The 16,428-nt window shown below is 37.3% G+C and overlaps 1 long non-coding RNA gene across 1 annotated transcript in view; it reads left to right on the top strand.

The window, feature by feature from the left end:
- Positions 1-16,428, top strand: part of LOC103243115 (uncharacterized) — a 194,509-nt gene that overhangs the window by 155,282 nt on the left and 22,799 nt on the right. Inside the window, exon 2 of the long non-coding RNA XR_012088849.1 lies at positions 8,881-8,980. This is a non-coding gene — a long non-coding RNA (uncharacterized lncRNA). The remainder of the gene's footprint in view (positions 1-8,880; positions 8,981-16,428) is intronic.

The raw sequence follows: 16,428 nt of genomic DNA, 5'->3' as shown, positions 1-16,428 counted from the left end.
TTGATCTACTGTTTCTGCCCTAACTGCCCCTCTGTGATATGAGGCAAGACACGTAACTTTCTGAGGCTCACTTAATAGAAAAAAATAAAGTATTTTATTTCATTAACTTCAAGGGCAACCGCAGTTTTATAAATTTACCATTTGTCAAAAGAAAATGCAAGCTTGTTTCATATCTGTCAGTATGAGGAAATCACCTTCCATCTTTGCTAATAGACACTATGACCTTTATATCTTTGTAAGTATAAAAAATGATTTGGGGCATATATGAATCCCCTTTAGCAGTTAAGTAGAAAAAGAAATGTGAATCTGCCAATTATATCAACTCAGGCAAATCATAAGTGAAATCAGTAAGAATCACAGAGATTCACAGTATCAGTGATTCTAATCCTATGATAATCCTCTGATGGCAGTATAATCAGGTGTTTTTTTTTTTTAAAAAAATAATTGTTACAGTTGAAATCATTGGATAATCTTAGCAAACAAATCTACAAATCCTACTACAGAGCTTTTCATGCACAATTCTAAATAAGAAATGCCTGATTACATTTTGTCCAACGGAGCAAAGTTGATTGGTAGTAGATTTGCAAGGTTTTGAAATAAGAGAATAGAGGGAGGAAGGAAGTAATTTAAGGACATGATTTCTAATTTGTAACATCCATTTATAATATTCTTTGGGGTAATTTGCTGATGACAGTACAGCTTAGGAGATAGATCAAGCTAATTCATTAACTGCTCTATCTTCTTGGAGTGGATTAGAGATGGGGGAGAAATTGGTCTGTAGAATTTCAAGTACCAAGGGATTTATTCAGACTCAGTCTGCAGACAAAACTAACAAACCCAGATGATGGATCATTTGGCTAAATCTTACTTTTCTGTCCCAGTAGGGTAATCACAGACACCATCCCAGGAGCAGAATTTTTAAAATGCCTTAATAATAATAATAGTAATAATAATAACTACACACATGCATTAATCACTTGCCATGTGTTAATTTTATAAGTGTTTTAGAGGTTTAACTTCATTTCATCACAGTCTATGAGAAGGTTTTATCACTGCCTTACATTTTATGAGAAAACTGAGGCACAGAGAAGTTAAGTAATTTGATCACACATTAGGAGGTAAAGTCATAATTCCAACCTCATCAATCTGACCTCAGAATGTGATTATATTTTAATTTATTAGCAGCTTGTCTCGTTAAAATCTTTGTTTACTGCATTCCTATTTTTTAGAGAAACTGAAAATAATTTGTTCTCTCTAAAAACAAAAGAGTTCATTTCTAAAACCAAGTTACATTATTCCAGGAAAATAGGGGAGGAAGGTAACAAATAAAAGGGGAACTGGAGTATAAATTTAAAATATTTTAAGACATGGATTCTTACTACTATAACAATAGTTATGCAAACCATGTTTATTTTTTGCTAGTTTGACCCACTGTTTAACCTCTTTAAAGCCCACTTTGTTCATCTAGATAAATGAAATGCCGTAGCACCTAGTAAGTTGTCAGGAAAATTATGGTGATTGCTTTATCCATCTTAGGATTAAAACATTCTCTCAATGTAATTGGATATAACTTATGAAAAATATATGTGTGTTATTCTTTTGAAAATTGCTGTCAACATCTTACAAAGTATTTTGGAGGCATCTGTCTTTCTTTTATCCCCACCGCAAGGGTGAAATGTAGAGTAGTAGTGGCTGCAGTGCTTGGGAACGTCTTAGAAATGCAGCAACATGGCCACACTTCAGACCAAGCAAATCAGGATCTGCTTTCCAGCAAAATCTCCAACTAAATCAAAAGCACTTTGAACTTTAAAAAGCACTGGTTTATAGAACTGGAAAAATAATGATGTGGATAAAGAAGCACAAGAATCCAGTGACAATGCTAGATTTGTAGCTTGATCAGGGACTGAAAGCATAAAGAGGTAGGGGGAAAGAACTTGGTTTCATTATTTCGGTGTTTTGTTTTTGTTTTTAAGCTAAGAGAGGCCAAAAGGCTAAGGAAGGAGAGGGAGCATGCAGGAATGAGACACTTTACTAAAGAAACCCAGTTTCTGAGTTTTTTTCTGATTCAGAAAGGAATGGAATGGAAAGCAAATGTGGATGTATCAGTCTAATTTTGCAGAAAGGAACTGATTTCTTCCAAGAGGGAGGAGGAGGGGCACAGAGCAATTCATTCTGGTGATTAGTCGGGCAGGAAGCTGAAGAGGTGACTGAGCAAAGGGCAAGATACCTGGTGAGAGAAAGGGGTGGGTTTTCTCAAGGAAGGTGGTGGAAGTTTGGAGGAGTTGGTGCGGAGGACCGGAGGGAAAGGCAATTGCAGAAATACAGATGGGCTGAAGAAGGTAGTGAGGGCTAGGACATTTGCCATAGTGCTTTTCAGTCCCGTGGCGTGTGAGGCCTGAAAGAATGAGTAGCCTTCACAAAAAAGGGCAATAAAAGAGAAGTGATGGGCCGGGCGCGGTGGCTCAAGCCTGTAATCCCAGCACTTTGGGAGGCCGAGACGGGCGGATCACGAGGTCAGGAGATCGAGACCATCCTGGCTAACACAGTGAAACCCCATCTCTACTAAAAAATACAAAAAACTAGCCGGGCGCGGTGGCGGGCGCCTGTAGTCCCAGCTACTCAGGAGGCTGAGGCAGGAGAATGGCGTAAACCCGGGAGGCGGAGCTTGCAGTGAGCCGAGATCTGGCCACTGCACTCCAGCCTGGGCGACAGAGCGAGACTCCGCCTCAAAAAAAAAAAAAAAAAAAAAAAAAAAAAAAAAAGAAGTGATGTTGCTACTATTATGTAAGTTAAGGAGTGGAAACTGGGCATAGTGGCTCGTGCCTGTAATCCTAGCACTTGGGGAGGTCAATATCAGAGGATCACTTGGGGCTAGGAGTACAAGACAAGCCTGGTCAACAAAGTGAGATCTTTTCTCTATGGAAATAAATAAATAAATGGGAAATGTAAAATGTAGGGCCCTCTTTCTTTAGAATTTTGAAGATGCAGGGCAATTGTAGATGATAGAATGAGGTTTCCAAGGGTGCAGTGTAATGGTTAGAAGGTGCAGCAGGCAGGGTGAGTGGGATAGAAATGGAGCCTGCTGGAAGGAATTATGCACATGAGAATAAGTAAACAGCTAAAGGAGAGCAGAAATAACCAAAAGCAGAGTGCGTCCGGCTCATGACTCAAAGCAGTAGCCACAAAAGTTGTTCGGTTGAATTCACAGATGCTGTGGAGATTCAAATTGTCATCTGCATTTGGTATGAACTAATTTTGAGACTAGGAATTGGAGCAGAATTCTGAAAAGAGAGGAAAATGATTTGCTTTCTGCAATGATACTTTTAAGTCTAAGGTCAGGAAAGTGTGTCCTAAAACATTACACGAAGTTTTTTTTGGTTTTGTTTTGTTTTTTTGTTGTTGTTGCCCTGTCTGGAGTGCAGTGGCACAATCTCAGCTCACTGCAACCTCCGCCTCCCAGGTTCAAGCAACTCTCCTGCCTCAGCCTCCCGAGCAGCTGGGATAGTTAGCCATCTGTGTTCTCATTACAGAGAAACTTGCTCAATTGACTCTTGCTAGCCATCCAGTGGACACAGCCTTCATGAAAAACAGTGGTATTTATGGGAGGTTGACACTTCTTTTTTCAAAGTTCTCTTGTTCCCTTTTTATAATGAAGCAGGATGATTATGCTCACTGGGTCAAAGTAGAAAACTAACAGAACGGGATAAATAGATCTGTGGTTAAATCTTCTTTCTTAATAGGAAAAGAGCTGGAGGGGAGAAGGAAGGAAGAAATCAAAATCAATAACAAAAAAATAAAAACAAGTGAGAATCAAAACGTCTATCTCTTTACCATCATGATTTTTAGAGGCAAGCGGCAGAATAGAGCAAGTGCAGAAATTCCCCTCTTACAAAGAAGATACATCATTTCCTATAACTTAAGTTTCTACCAATTAGAGACTAATTCACTCTTAGATGTAAATTTCCTACCAACCAGATTTGAGAGAATAGGAAATTGTCCAGTTATTGGTCATCAAGATCTCATGGCAACTCTTTTTGATCGGATTCCTTTCTTCCTAAACTTTAGGTGAATTGTACGTAGATAAATTGTATGCCAGTACAGTTTCTCCAAATTTTTCTTAGTACTGAGCACTGTAGAAAAGGGAATTTTAAAATGGTCATTTCAACAGGCAAGGATCTGTGTCAAGCACAGACCCTTATAGAAACATAAAGATATTTTGAATTTTGAAAAACAATATGACTGCATCATTAGACAGAATTTAACATACATAAGGGGGCACAAACTCAGAGGGCACCGTACACTTAGATAAACTGGGTGACATGTGACTTGTTGCCTGGAACACACCAGCCCCATTCCCTCCAAATTCTTGGTTGGCCTCTGTTGAGCCAGCCTCATTTTAGCATGCCTGCGCCTCCTGATTTTAGGAGAGTACTTATTTCCAGTGATGTTTACAAAACGGGGCATACAAGCATTAATTGTGAACAATGATTTCAGTCTTCATCTAGCTTAACTGCAAAACATGAAAAGACTTTCACAAATTTTTCTCCAACTACAGTTTCTGAGAACGCTTAAATGAAGCCACCACATTTGTAACTTTATCAGGTAGTACTGCTTGTCATCTCTACCACCATGTGACTGAATTTCTGGTCTTTGTCCTGCCGATTGAATTCTGTTCTCTTAAGAGCTACTGTAGCTGAAAGGTATTTCCACATGCTTCTGATTCTCTTCCCTGTATCATGTTATTCCCAGCATGAATCAGACACTTTGTGATACCTTCAAATGACACCATGGAAAAGGCTGAGAGTGTTTTATTTTACATGTATTTTAATAATTGCATATTATGCTATAAATTTATAATAAATATGCACTATATTAATACATAAAATTTAAAAAATATTCCTTGTACATGTATATTTTCTTTCTGCCAATGACTTCTGGCCCCTTGCTTCTGCACCCAAGATGTAGTCACACTATTACCAAGTTTTTGTGTAAACATCCATTGGATAATATGGGCATATGCTAAAATCGGTAATAACTTTTCTTTTTAATGCAACTTGAATCTTATACACACTATTCTCTCTTTTGCATTTTTTACCTTATCGTGGAAGTCAGTTTGTCTTGGTACGTACAGAGCCTCCTTATTCTTTTTGACAGCTGTAACTGCATACTATTTCATTCAATGGAGTTACCATTATTTATTTATAAATCCCCTATTGCTGGATGTTCAGGTTGTTTCTTAGTCTTTTAAACTCATAAGCAATAATACATATACATTCTCGTACATATGTTTCCATGCACATCTAATCTATAGCCAAGTGGAATTCTCGACCAAAATATGTCTATTTAAATTTTTATAACTTTTGACAAATTGTACCTCATAAAGGTTTATACTCCCTGCAACATGTGAGTATAGTTCTACACCTTCTAACACTACACTTTCTGATCCTTACTAATTTATAAGAAAATAAAAATTTATAGTTTTAATTTTGATTTGGGACATTTTCCTCTTTGAGTTCAATTTATCTTTAAATCCATGGGAACCATCTGTTCCTGTGCCTTGACCATATTTCTACTGGATGATTTTGTTTTATTTCAGTGACTTGTATGAGTTTTTTAAATTAAGAAAATTAGCTCTTTCCCTCCCGTAAGTGTTGCAATATCTATTGCCTGTCATTTGACCGTGTTCATATATTTATAATTTTTTCAGGCTCAACCCAAGGGAGGCAAAAATAAGAAAATAATTTACAACTATTATTACAGGGGACACTGTGGGAGAACCACTGTCTCTAACATTACACCTCTATTTCCAGCTCTGTGCTGCCGACACCTTTTGAGAGCCCACAAACCCTTTCATCATGGGAGAGCCCTATCATCTCAGACTCTCACTTGCCATAGTGTTTATCTATCTATATAGACATATGGCTTAAGTCTTCATTCAGCTGAATTGCAAACAAGAGACTTGTACCATGATGCTCTCTAACAAGAGTCTTCAAGAATGTTTAAATAAATATGCCATATGTAATGTTGATTAAGCCCCTGATTATGAAGACCTGACCTGGAATAAAACCAGAGAGAATAGAAATGAGAGGCACTATTCATAAATAATTGACAATGCCCAAGGACTGACCAGGTAAACCCACAGGGATAATGTGAAGAGTCAGGGATGGCTCCATTGCGGGGCTCTGAGATAATGCTGTGGCAGAGCTATTTCTTATAGAGAGTTAAGGCTCACAGTGAGAAAGGAAGAACCAAATTTTTTACATAAAATTTATTTGATGCTTATTTTTGTGGTCAGTTTTGTGATAGTTTACTTAAGGCATATGTCGGAAAAAACAACTAAAAGATAACCCTGTAGGTGAAGTGAGGCCAGTTAGCCTGAACTGTAAAGACCTGTTGTATTGCAAACATCATAGTAACCATGTTTCAATAGTGTTGAGATTTCTTATCTAATTAGATCACTTCGTGAGGCCAAATGATTGTGCCCTGATGATTTGAAAGCCAGATATCATTCTGTTGCCTCTGCCAAGTAGTTTGCATGAGATGTTGAGACCTGACTGCACAGAGAAAGCCACCTAACATCTGTGACAAACCCATATTGTACCAGCTTCGTGTGAGATCTTACTAGCTTGAGCCCTTCTTTATTTCTGTGGAATTGTTGTGTGGCTGGAAGAAATGCCTCCTCAGCCATGCTCTGAGAAGTCCATGATGTTAACAGAGTTGCTAGAGAATGAATGGAATGCTAAGAACAGTAACCCATATATTTTTTCTTTTAGAATTTTGATACAGAGCATTTCTGAAGGCAATATGCTATTCACTAGGACATGCAGCAAAGCACCTGGTACTGAGCCATCTGCCAGTAAAAACTAATGAATAATGAGTGGGGATGAACACAGTGATGAGGAGAGAGAGAGGCTTGTCTATGATAGGATCTGGCTAATGAGTTAGCACTCATGAAATTTCAATGAATAACTGGGGGTTTCAAGTATTTACCGGTTACCCATCCTCTTCTTAACCTCTGTAGTAAGAAATATGTCAGAATCTAGTCTACATACGTTTGTTAACCATGAGACTCCAAAATGGTCATTAATCTCTAATAGATGGTGGGCCTAATTTTGTCTCCATGCTTATTTACTATGGTTAACAAATGTATTTACAAGAGCCCATACCAGAGTGAGTAAGAGTTTCAGGATCTATTCAAGAACCATCTCTCAGCCAGACGCAGTGGCTCACTGCTGTTAATCCCAGCACTTTGGGAGGCCAAGGCAGGCAGATTACGAGGTGAGGAGATCGAGACTATCCTGGCAAACACAGTGAAACCCTGGCTCTACTAAAAATACAAAAAATTTAGGGGCACGCACCTATAGTTCCAGCTACTGGGGAGGCTGAGACAGGAGAATCACTTGAACCCAGGAAGCAGACATTGCAGTAAGCCGAGATCTCGCCACTGTACTCCAGCCTGGGCAACAAAGGGAAATTCTGTCTCAAAATAAAAATAAATTAAAAGAACCATCTCTCAGTCACCTATCTCAGTTGAATTTAATTAAAATTATCTGAGTCTTAGCTCCAAAGTGAGTCCATTTATAAATAATATCATTTTTTGCAAGCTAACTAATTTTATTGCTCTTCAAAATTAATGTCGGTGGATTTCTTGGTTTAGAAAGTAAAAGTGAACTCCTCATCCATCTAATCACTTGGCTCCTTTAGCCATGGTTTCACTATTTAATGTTATCCAAAGACACATCACAAAATTATCTACTTACCTATTTCATCTGACATGGTGTCTGCAGCTGTTTATTATTAAATTATAAATGAAATCAGAGTTATACCTCTAAAAAATATGGACAGTATTCTCTGTTGAGCTCATCTATCCCTAAAACCCCCAGTCCCTCAGTACATACAATGGAATTCCCATTTTACTCTGAGTGCCATGCTCCATTAATCTGCAAATCTCAAAGTGTATCTGACAGGAGTGATGTTGCACATTATAAAATAAGATTTCTCAAATGCTGCCCATCTGTTAGTGATACAGCCAATCTACGTGTCCTATATATAGAACATACATACACTTCCTGCATTGCATATTCTTTCAAATATTTGCTCTTGGCATTGCTAGGTGTCCTACTGTCATAACAGACAAGTCATTCATTAAGCTGTCAGCACCTTGCTACCCTGCTCCCAAAGAAGGTCCATTTCTGTGTTTTCTGTTTCTTGCTGGATGACCTATTCACTCATCATGAGCTGAGCAGTTACTCTCATAACGGGTGCAACTGAGTTGTTCACGTCAACATATGTAAACCAAAGCTCTACTTCTTCATTTCCTGTGGTCCAACACTTGACTTGTGGAGGGCACTAATGGATTGGAAAGCCAGCCTGCAGTCATGAGTTAAGTTGGTGTCAATGTGATACACTTCTTGGCTGAGACATCTAAGGAAGGGACATTAAAAGCAAAAAAGTAGAACAAACAAGTAACAAGAAAAATATGATTAATTGTAAACACTGTTTGAAAATCTAAAGGGAATCAAGAAAGGCAATTAGCTACACAGACCTATACGTTGGAACTATTTGGAACCGAGTATATGGGAAATTACAAAATTATATTAAAATCTAAAGCATCTAGTATAGCACATATTTGTAAAATGAAAAATAATAAAAATTAATTTTTAGAAAATTAGAGCTAAGCCCTACTGATTTTTATCTTTGATTTTGTTGTTTATATTTTAAGAAGTCTTGTGTTTATGAGAAATTTAGTATTCACTAGAAAGGTAGAAAGATAATCAAATTTTAACTAATTGAAAGAGCTTAAAATATAGTTTCCTAAACATCCAAGCCCTTATCTTTCTTCTTGACCTCTTGCCTAATCCGTGATTATTTTTATTCTAGAGAGTAGAAAATGGAAAGAAAGAAAGAAAGAAAGAGAGAAACGGAAGGAAGGAAGGAAGGAAGGAAGGAAGGAAGGAAGGAAGGAAAGAAGAAAGGCAAGGTAAGATTGATTTAAATTGGCCAGTTTGGCTTATAATTAACAACTTTGATTTGTGCTCGACAGAAAGAAGATTAAAATCATTAATTTTGGCCAGGTGTGGTGGTTCATGCCCCTAATCTCAGCCCTTTGGGAGGTTGAGGCAGATGGATTTCTTGAAGCCAGGAGTTTGAGACCAGTCTGAGCAACATAGATGAACTGATAATCTATATATCCCAGTTAAATATGAATCCCATATTATCAACTCTAATAGAGATGAAAAGGTTGATGATAAAATATGGTAACAGAAAAACACTCTCTCAACCATCTTTCTACTGTATAAATGCTTGGTTTTACCACAGAAAACCAAAATAAAGCTTGTGATGCATGATGTTACATAGGATTTATTATTCTGAATATATATTGGCACAGGACTAGGAAAGACCACCTCACTAATCAGTTAAGTCATTGCATATTTTATGACATATACTTTATCCTACTTGCTTCAAGTTTGGTTGTAAAGAAAGTGATATATCCTAGAGGAATGGAGACAAAAAGCTAATTTATATCAGGGACAGCCATCCAAATCCCACAAACACAAATGAAAAAAAGTGACAGACTCAAAGAAAATCATATTATTTCATCTAAGTAGTATTGCTTTTCTGTAGCACAATGCATGTAGAATATCATGGTCCATGTAATTTTAAATTACATTTTCTTCTTCATCCTTTCCAAATGAGACCATTTTATTTTTTGAGAAAAATGGGACAAAATCATTGTTCCATTGTGTTATTATATATTGCCTCCATTTGTTAAGGTATAGAAACTTAGTTTCACACAGCCATTGACCACCAAAATGACACCCCACCTTAATTTAAAGATTTAGTCATAGAAATGTAAGTGACAGACCCCAAAGCCCCAAGAAAGGAGTCAGTCATAGCAAGTTTTTGCTGTGTGTGTGTGTGCATGTATATATGTAAAAATAACATGTATCAGGTTAAGTTGCATTTCTTATTTTGTGATGAAATGTATATGCATCTGATCATATATGTTAATGTAATTATCTGTTGATTAAAATGCTGGTCAGAAATTCTATATGTAGACAGCATTTGGTTGAGCTAAGACCTTGAAATCATTTTCTCCATAAAGATGGTATTGTCTTCTGTCATATAGCTAACATAGCTAATGGTTTCTGGAGTTTAGATAAGAATATGAACAAAGGTAAGAAAGGCATTAAAATTGTTTAAGAAATATTAGTTTCAAAATGACCATTTAAATAACAATAATTAAAATAAAGTATTTGAAAAATTACATGTTTGGGATAGAATTTAAAAAATCAAACGAGGGATGAAAAGGAAGAGTGGAGAAAGCTAGCCACAAACTTTACCTGTCTGTTTGGTTTCAGGTAATCCTTACAAGTGCCAACAGAATGGAGAGGGATTGCTATTTCTAGGAAAAAAAAAAAAAAAAAGAGACTCAGAAACAATCTACTGTTGATCTTGTCTATTATCCAAGTGATATTTGATGTAGCATTTTTCTGTTTTATTGAATTTCTGATATTTATATGTTGTGGGTTTTTCTTAGATTTATGGTACTATTTTAAGGCTGTTAGAATTATATATACTTTTTAACATATGTGTTATTTCTGATGTAAATTGTTAAGTTCCAAACATTATCTTCTACAACTTGTCTTTCTCAATTCCAATAAATTATTCTAAAACTACCCACTCTTAGACATAATTTCATGATAAGTATGGAATTCAGAGATTTTTTTTCTTCCATTTTTTTCTATAAAGAAATTCAAGACCAAAGAATTTTAATGATGCGTGGTAAGTTAGTGCCTTCTTTAGGGAAGGGATATCTGTTTTCTCCATCATCAAATCTCCAGTACCCAGCAAATTACATAGAACATGGTAAGTGCCCAAAAACTATTTGATTAGATGAGTAAAAATAGGAAAAGCAAGAGTTTGAAACATTTCTACAGCTCAAGAATTACCCATAAAAATTTACTTTTTGTTCTAAGATAAACTCCACAATGAAAATTAGTTCTTCCAGGAGTTGTAGCCTCGCTCACCAGATTCCAAACAGTAACCAACACAAATAATATGAAGGTTTAAAAGCTTTTTGGCCAGTCGGTCTCTTTGGTCTGTTTGACCAAACCCCATAATTACATGAGTACATGGTATAGATTTCCCAACACATTCCAGTCTCAGATATCTATCTCCCTTATTGTTCCCAGAAATACACATATGGTTTCCAAACTATGTAAATGCATTTTTTACAGAAAATATGAATACTGTCAAAAAATTTTCCATGGCAAAATATAATCTAAAATAAACTTTCAAAGCTATGCTGTAATTCATGGAAATTAGAATAATTCCTAGAAAATGTGATAACAAGCAGTAATAATTTAAGTAGCAATGTAGTAAAGGTAATTAATGAGAGTGAAATTTCATATAAGAGACAAACTTTAAATAATTATTATAAAAGAGAGAGAGACAAAGAAAATTCTATTTGAGAAGAACAGAAACTTTGAATGTACATAAAGGTGGATTAACAATTTTTCAGTTGAAGCAAGAAATAATAGTAGCAAATTAACCCCATGTAATAGAGACCTGACTGAAGAATACAGTCTAGTGAGCATAGTTCTCACCCAGAAAAATATTCATGGGATGAATAAATAAATAAGTGGGCTTTTCCGAACTCCAAAACTACTTTAATCATTTTCATTACCAGTAAATGTACACAAGTATATCCTTTAGAAAATAAAACTGTTAGATCCTGTCCAATTATGTTTCAGAGATAGAGTTCTATTAAGCTGCCTGTGTCAGGGAATTTTTATAATGTTGAACCAAGTCATAAAGAGTTAAAATTTATTTTACCATCAGGGTGGTCGTGGTTTCATTGGTGGTGATGGTATTGTTTTTAGTCAATTTTATATGTAGTTGATTTTCTAAGTATGACTAAAGAGCTCTCTGAATTTGGTTGGACTCATTCCATCGGCATTTGTTTGTGTACATGAAAATGAGCGGGTTTCTAAGAGTCAGAATTAACAAATATATATCCCTCAATAGATCTATTTTTTCAGGTTTATCAGTTTGCAACAAGGAAATACTGGTAGCCAGGACCACCAAATAGATTTCTTAATAGGCAAGAATCTATACTGTATTATTCATTTAAATGCAAACATTAGAATTAACTTTGGCTCTAATTTCTTTAAGGGTTAAGCAACTTATGCACATTTTTTGCAGATGTATTTCTTTCTATAAAGTTACCTCTTCCTGTGTAGTTTAATAAGTACAGAGTCAGCATAAACAGTATTCCAAAGAAATCTGTCAAATAACATTTCGAAAAATCAACATTTCATAAAATACAACTTTTTCATAAATAACAGCCAGCCACACACAAAAATGATTCCCGTATTAGTGACAGATTTAGAAACTAAAAACTGCACAAGTTAAAAATATCCATTTTAGAATTTTTCTTTTTAACCAGAAAGATATATTTCTTTACCTCTTGTTTGAATCAACCCCCAACTCCCCCCGAAAAAAGGGGGGAAAAACCATAATTCAGAGACGTGCAAATATTTAATATTACTTGTGCTACAAGAGTCTTATACCTACAATATTTAAAATTCTTAAACAAAAATAATACCCAACTATCACCACTGACATCTTAGAGTTTGTTTTCATTAGGGGGTCACAAGTCACTTACCCCTAAAAGAAAACTCCATGAGAGGGTAACCTGTTTTCTGGAAACCTTAGAATTCTTAGTTTAAAATTCTATGTGCTTCTTATTCAATAACATACTATATTTACTTAAGAAGGAGTTATTCCTGGGTAATGTTCACATCCAAATTTTTAGGTTGAATAAAAACAAGAGCCAAATAAACTTGACAATTAGGTGAACAAAGTTTCTGGTTTAAAAATGGCCTCTGTCTAGAAGCCTTGGACAAAGCCTCTCCCGAACTCTCACTAAAAGAACTATGTAAGGGCAGAAAAGATGTAAATTTATGACCCCATAAACTAAGATTGACAGACAACCCAAGGCCTGAATCTGGAAGGAATTTTCAATAATTGGAAGTCAGACAGGGCTGAGTGTATTAACCAATTGGTGCCCTGTGTGCATGCCATCTTGTGACACGGAACAACCTTGACAGAATGAGAGATGATAGAAGGCCACCAAACCTAATCCACATTCCCCTGGCAGAGAAGCAGGACCTGCTTCTGATCAAGGATCTCTGTAGGTGATGCTCTTCCCCCTTGCTCCTCTTTGATGCCCTCATCCTGTGTGTTCTAGTATCTGAAAGTCCCAAAGCAATCTGCGTAAAAGAGAACCAGGGCAAGAGAGACCCGCATTCAAGGTGAAATGCTGCAGCCTTGACAGTGTAGACCCAGTAACAAAACTCCCAAGAAGACACAGCCCAAGGTGAATGGGAATTGATCATAAAAAGATGCTGGGATCTCTGCACAGTATCTAGCTTGGCAGTCCCCAGCCTTTTTGGCACCAGGGACCAATTTCATGGGAGACAATTTCTCCAGGAGCCAGGGGTGGGCGGATGGTTTCGCGATGATTCCAGTGCATTATATTTATTATGCACGTTACTTCTATAATTGTTACATTGTACTACAGAATGAAATAATTATACAACTCACCATAATGTAGAATCAGTGGGAGCCCTGAGCTTGTTTTCCTACAAGTAGATGGTCCCATCTGTGGGTGATGGGAGGCAGTGACAGATCATCAGGCGTTAGATTCTCATAAGGAACGTACAACCTAGTTTCCTCACATGCGCAGTTCACAGTAGGGTTTGTGCTCCTATCAGAATCGAATGTGGCTGCTGATCTAACAGGAGGCAGAGCTCAGGCAGTAATGTGAGCGACAGGGAGGGCTGTAAGTACAGATGAAGCTTCGCTTGCTCACCTACCACTCACCTCCTGCTGTGCAGCCTGGTTCCTAAAACAGACGGTACCAGTCTGTGGCCCTGGAGTTTAGACCCCCAATCTAGTTCTTCAGCTCTGCAGATCTGAGAAGTTTGCAAGCCAAAGGCCAATCCGCTCAATCAAAGCACTGAGTCTGGAAACATTCTTGTTCATTTAAAGATTGATAAAATAATGACAATAATTGTAACAACAGTTACTGAAAATTACTATGTGACAGGTACTATTTTTAGTGCTTATAAATAGTTAATCGTTTCACCGTCATAAAACATGATGAGGTGGTTATTATTTCCCTCTTACTGATGAGGAGACTGAGACAAAGAGAATTTTAGTCAAAGTAATTTGCTGAAAGTGACACAGGTAGTAAATGGTGAAGGTATGATTTGAACACAGGCAGTTTAATTCTAATAAAACTCTACTCTTCGCCTGGATCAGTGGCTTACGGCCGTTATCCCGGCACTTTGGGAGGCCGAGGCGGGCGAATCACGAGGTCAGAAGTTTGAGACCAGCTTGCTCAACACGGTGAAACCCCGTCTCTACTAAAAGTACAAAAAATTAGCTGGGCATGGTGACAGGTGCCTGTAGTCCCAGCTACTCGGGAGGCTGAGGCAGAAGAATGGTGTGAACCCGGGAGGCAGAGCTTGCAGTGAGCCGAGATCGTGCCACTGCACTCCAGCCTGGGAGACAGAGCAAGACTCTGTCAAAAAAAAAAAAAAAAGGGTACAAAAATGAGCTGGGCGTGGTGCTGGGCGCCTGTCATCCTGCCTGCTCAGCAGACCGAAGTAAGAGAATTGCCTGAACCTGGGAGGCAGAGGTTGCAGTGAGCGGAGATTATGCCACTACACTTCAGCCTGGGCAACAGTGAGAAACTGTCTCAAAATAAACAAATACATATATACATATATACATACATACATACATACATACATACATACTCTACTCTTAACCAATATTATAAACGAACAAAAAAAGAGTATATTTAAAGAAGTAATAAAGACAAAGTGTAAACATTGTGGGATAAAAGAAACATCATCCTGAAGATATTAGCAAGTGTACGTATCTTAAAAAGATTTATTATAAAAAAGAAAAATAACTGGAAAACTTTTAGCTTCCTGGAGAGAATACGAGAAGACATGGCCCCTCTGAAAGAAGAAGAGAAAGATAAAAAGAGATAATAGCTTGGGGTTTAATGATAAATGGATGAGGTAAATAAAGATGCAAGTGTTACAGATTATTACATTGGTGACACAAATTAATGACCTCCCTCTAGCCACAACACCCTTTGCGATGTCATTTTACAGCCCCTCCCATGAAGAAATGGAATCTATTTCTCCAAGCTGGAATTAGAGCTGGCCTGGAGATGGGTTTGACCAATGAAATGCTCGAATTAGAGCTGGCCTGGGGATATATTTTGACCAATGAAATGCTCGAATTTGAGCTGGACAGGAGATCCACTTTGACCAATAAAATGCTCGAATTAGAGCTGGCCTGGAGATACGCTTTGGCCGATGAAATGCTCTGAAACGTTATCACGCCAGTTGTGAAACTAGGCCTCAAGAGGCTGTGCTTTGTTTTACTCTCTCTTTCTGTGCCTTCTGCCGTGAGTGTAAGCTCAGGTAGTCTGCTGAAGAATGAGGGGCCACATGAGTAGAAAATGAGTGGATCCACTGTGAGGGTATCCTAGACCCACAAGTCCCCAGTCAACTGGCCAACTAGCAGCAGCTTCATGAATGAGCCTAGGCAAGATCGGCCAGGCCTGGCCCAGAACAGCAAAACTGCCCTGGCTGACCCATGGACACAGGAAAAATAAATAAACAATTGTAGTTTTATGCTATATATTTTGGAGCTGTGTATTACTCAGCAAAAGCTATGGTAACGAAACACGTAGCTAGAAAGATAAAAGATGAAATGCACTAGAAATATCAGTTATTTCCTCCATCAATTATATTTTTTTCCTACTCTATGTTACCTTTAGAAAAGTATCTGCCCAAAGTTCTTCATCTGACCATCTGCCTTCCCACTGAAGGGGCATCAGGTCATGTGGCCCTATTCCCCCAAAACCACAGCTATGGGGACCAAGAGTAGAAATCTGGCTCAAGTTGGACGCATCAGAATCTCATTTATGAGAATTTAAAATTAGCTTCCAAAGGCTCTGATCAGCATTTAAAACGAGGGAAGGCTCTTATGAGGAGATAAATAAAACCAATGTACAAAATGAAGCAGAGAAGAGAGTATATAAGGCCTCAGAGACAGAAACAGAGAAAATGGACTGTGCTACAGGTTACTTCCTGGGAGCCCACAAGATACCTGTGTCCATATTGTTTTCTTTTTCCCATTGTAGAATATGTTTCCATTTTGCATGCCTCAGAGGGTCACCTGCTCATTCTTCAAGACAAGACAACTCAATAGGATAGAATGACCATGTTTTCATTTACTGAAACCAAATTTAGCAAAGATATAGAAATACTATAATATACAAAGGATTTTTGGCTTTTCTAACTTCTACTATTGTATCTCCTTTATATAGTTACT

This window comes from Chlorocebus sabaeus, chromosome 16, assembly GCF_047675955.1.
Source record: "Chlorocebus sabaeus isolate Y175 chromosome 16, mChlSab1.0.hap1, whole genome shotgun sequence".
NCBI lineage: Eukaryota > Metazoa > Chordata > Mammalia > Primates > Cercopithecidae > Chlorocebus > Chlorocebus sabaeus.
The sequence above is the reverse complement of the archived record's forward strand: the minus strand, read 5'-3'. Positions and strand labels throughout refer to the sequence as shown.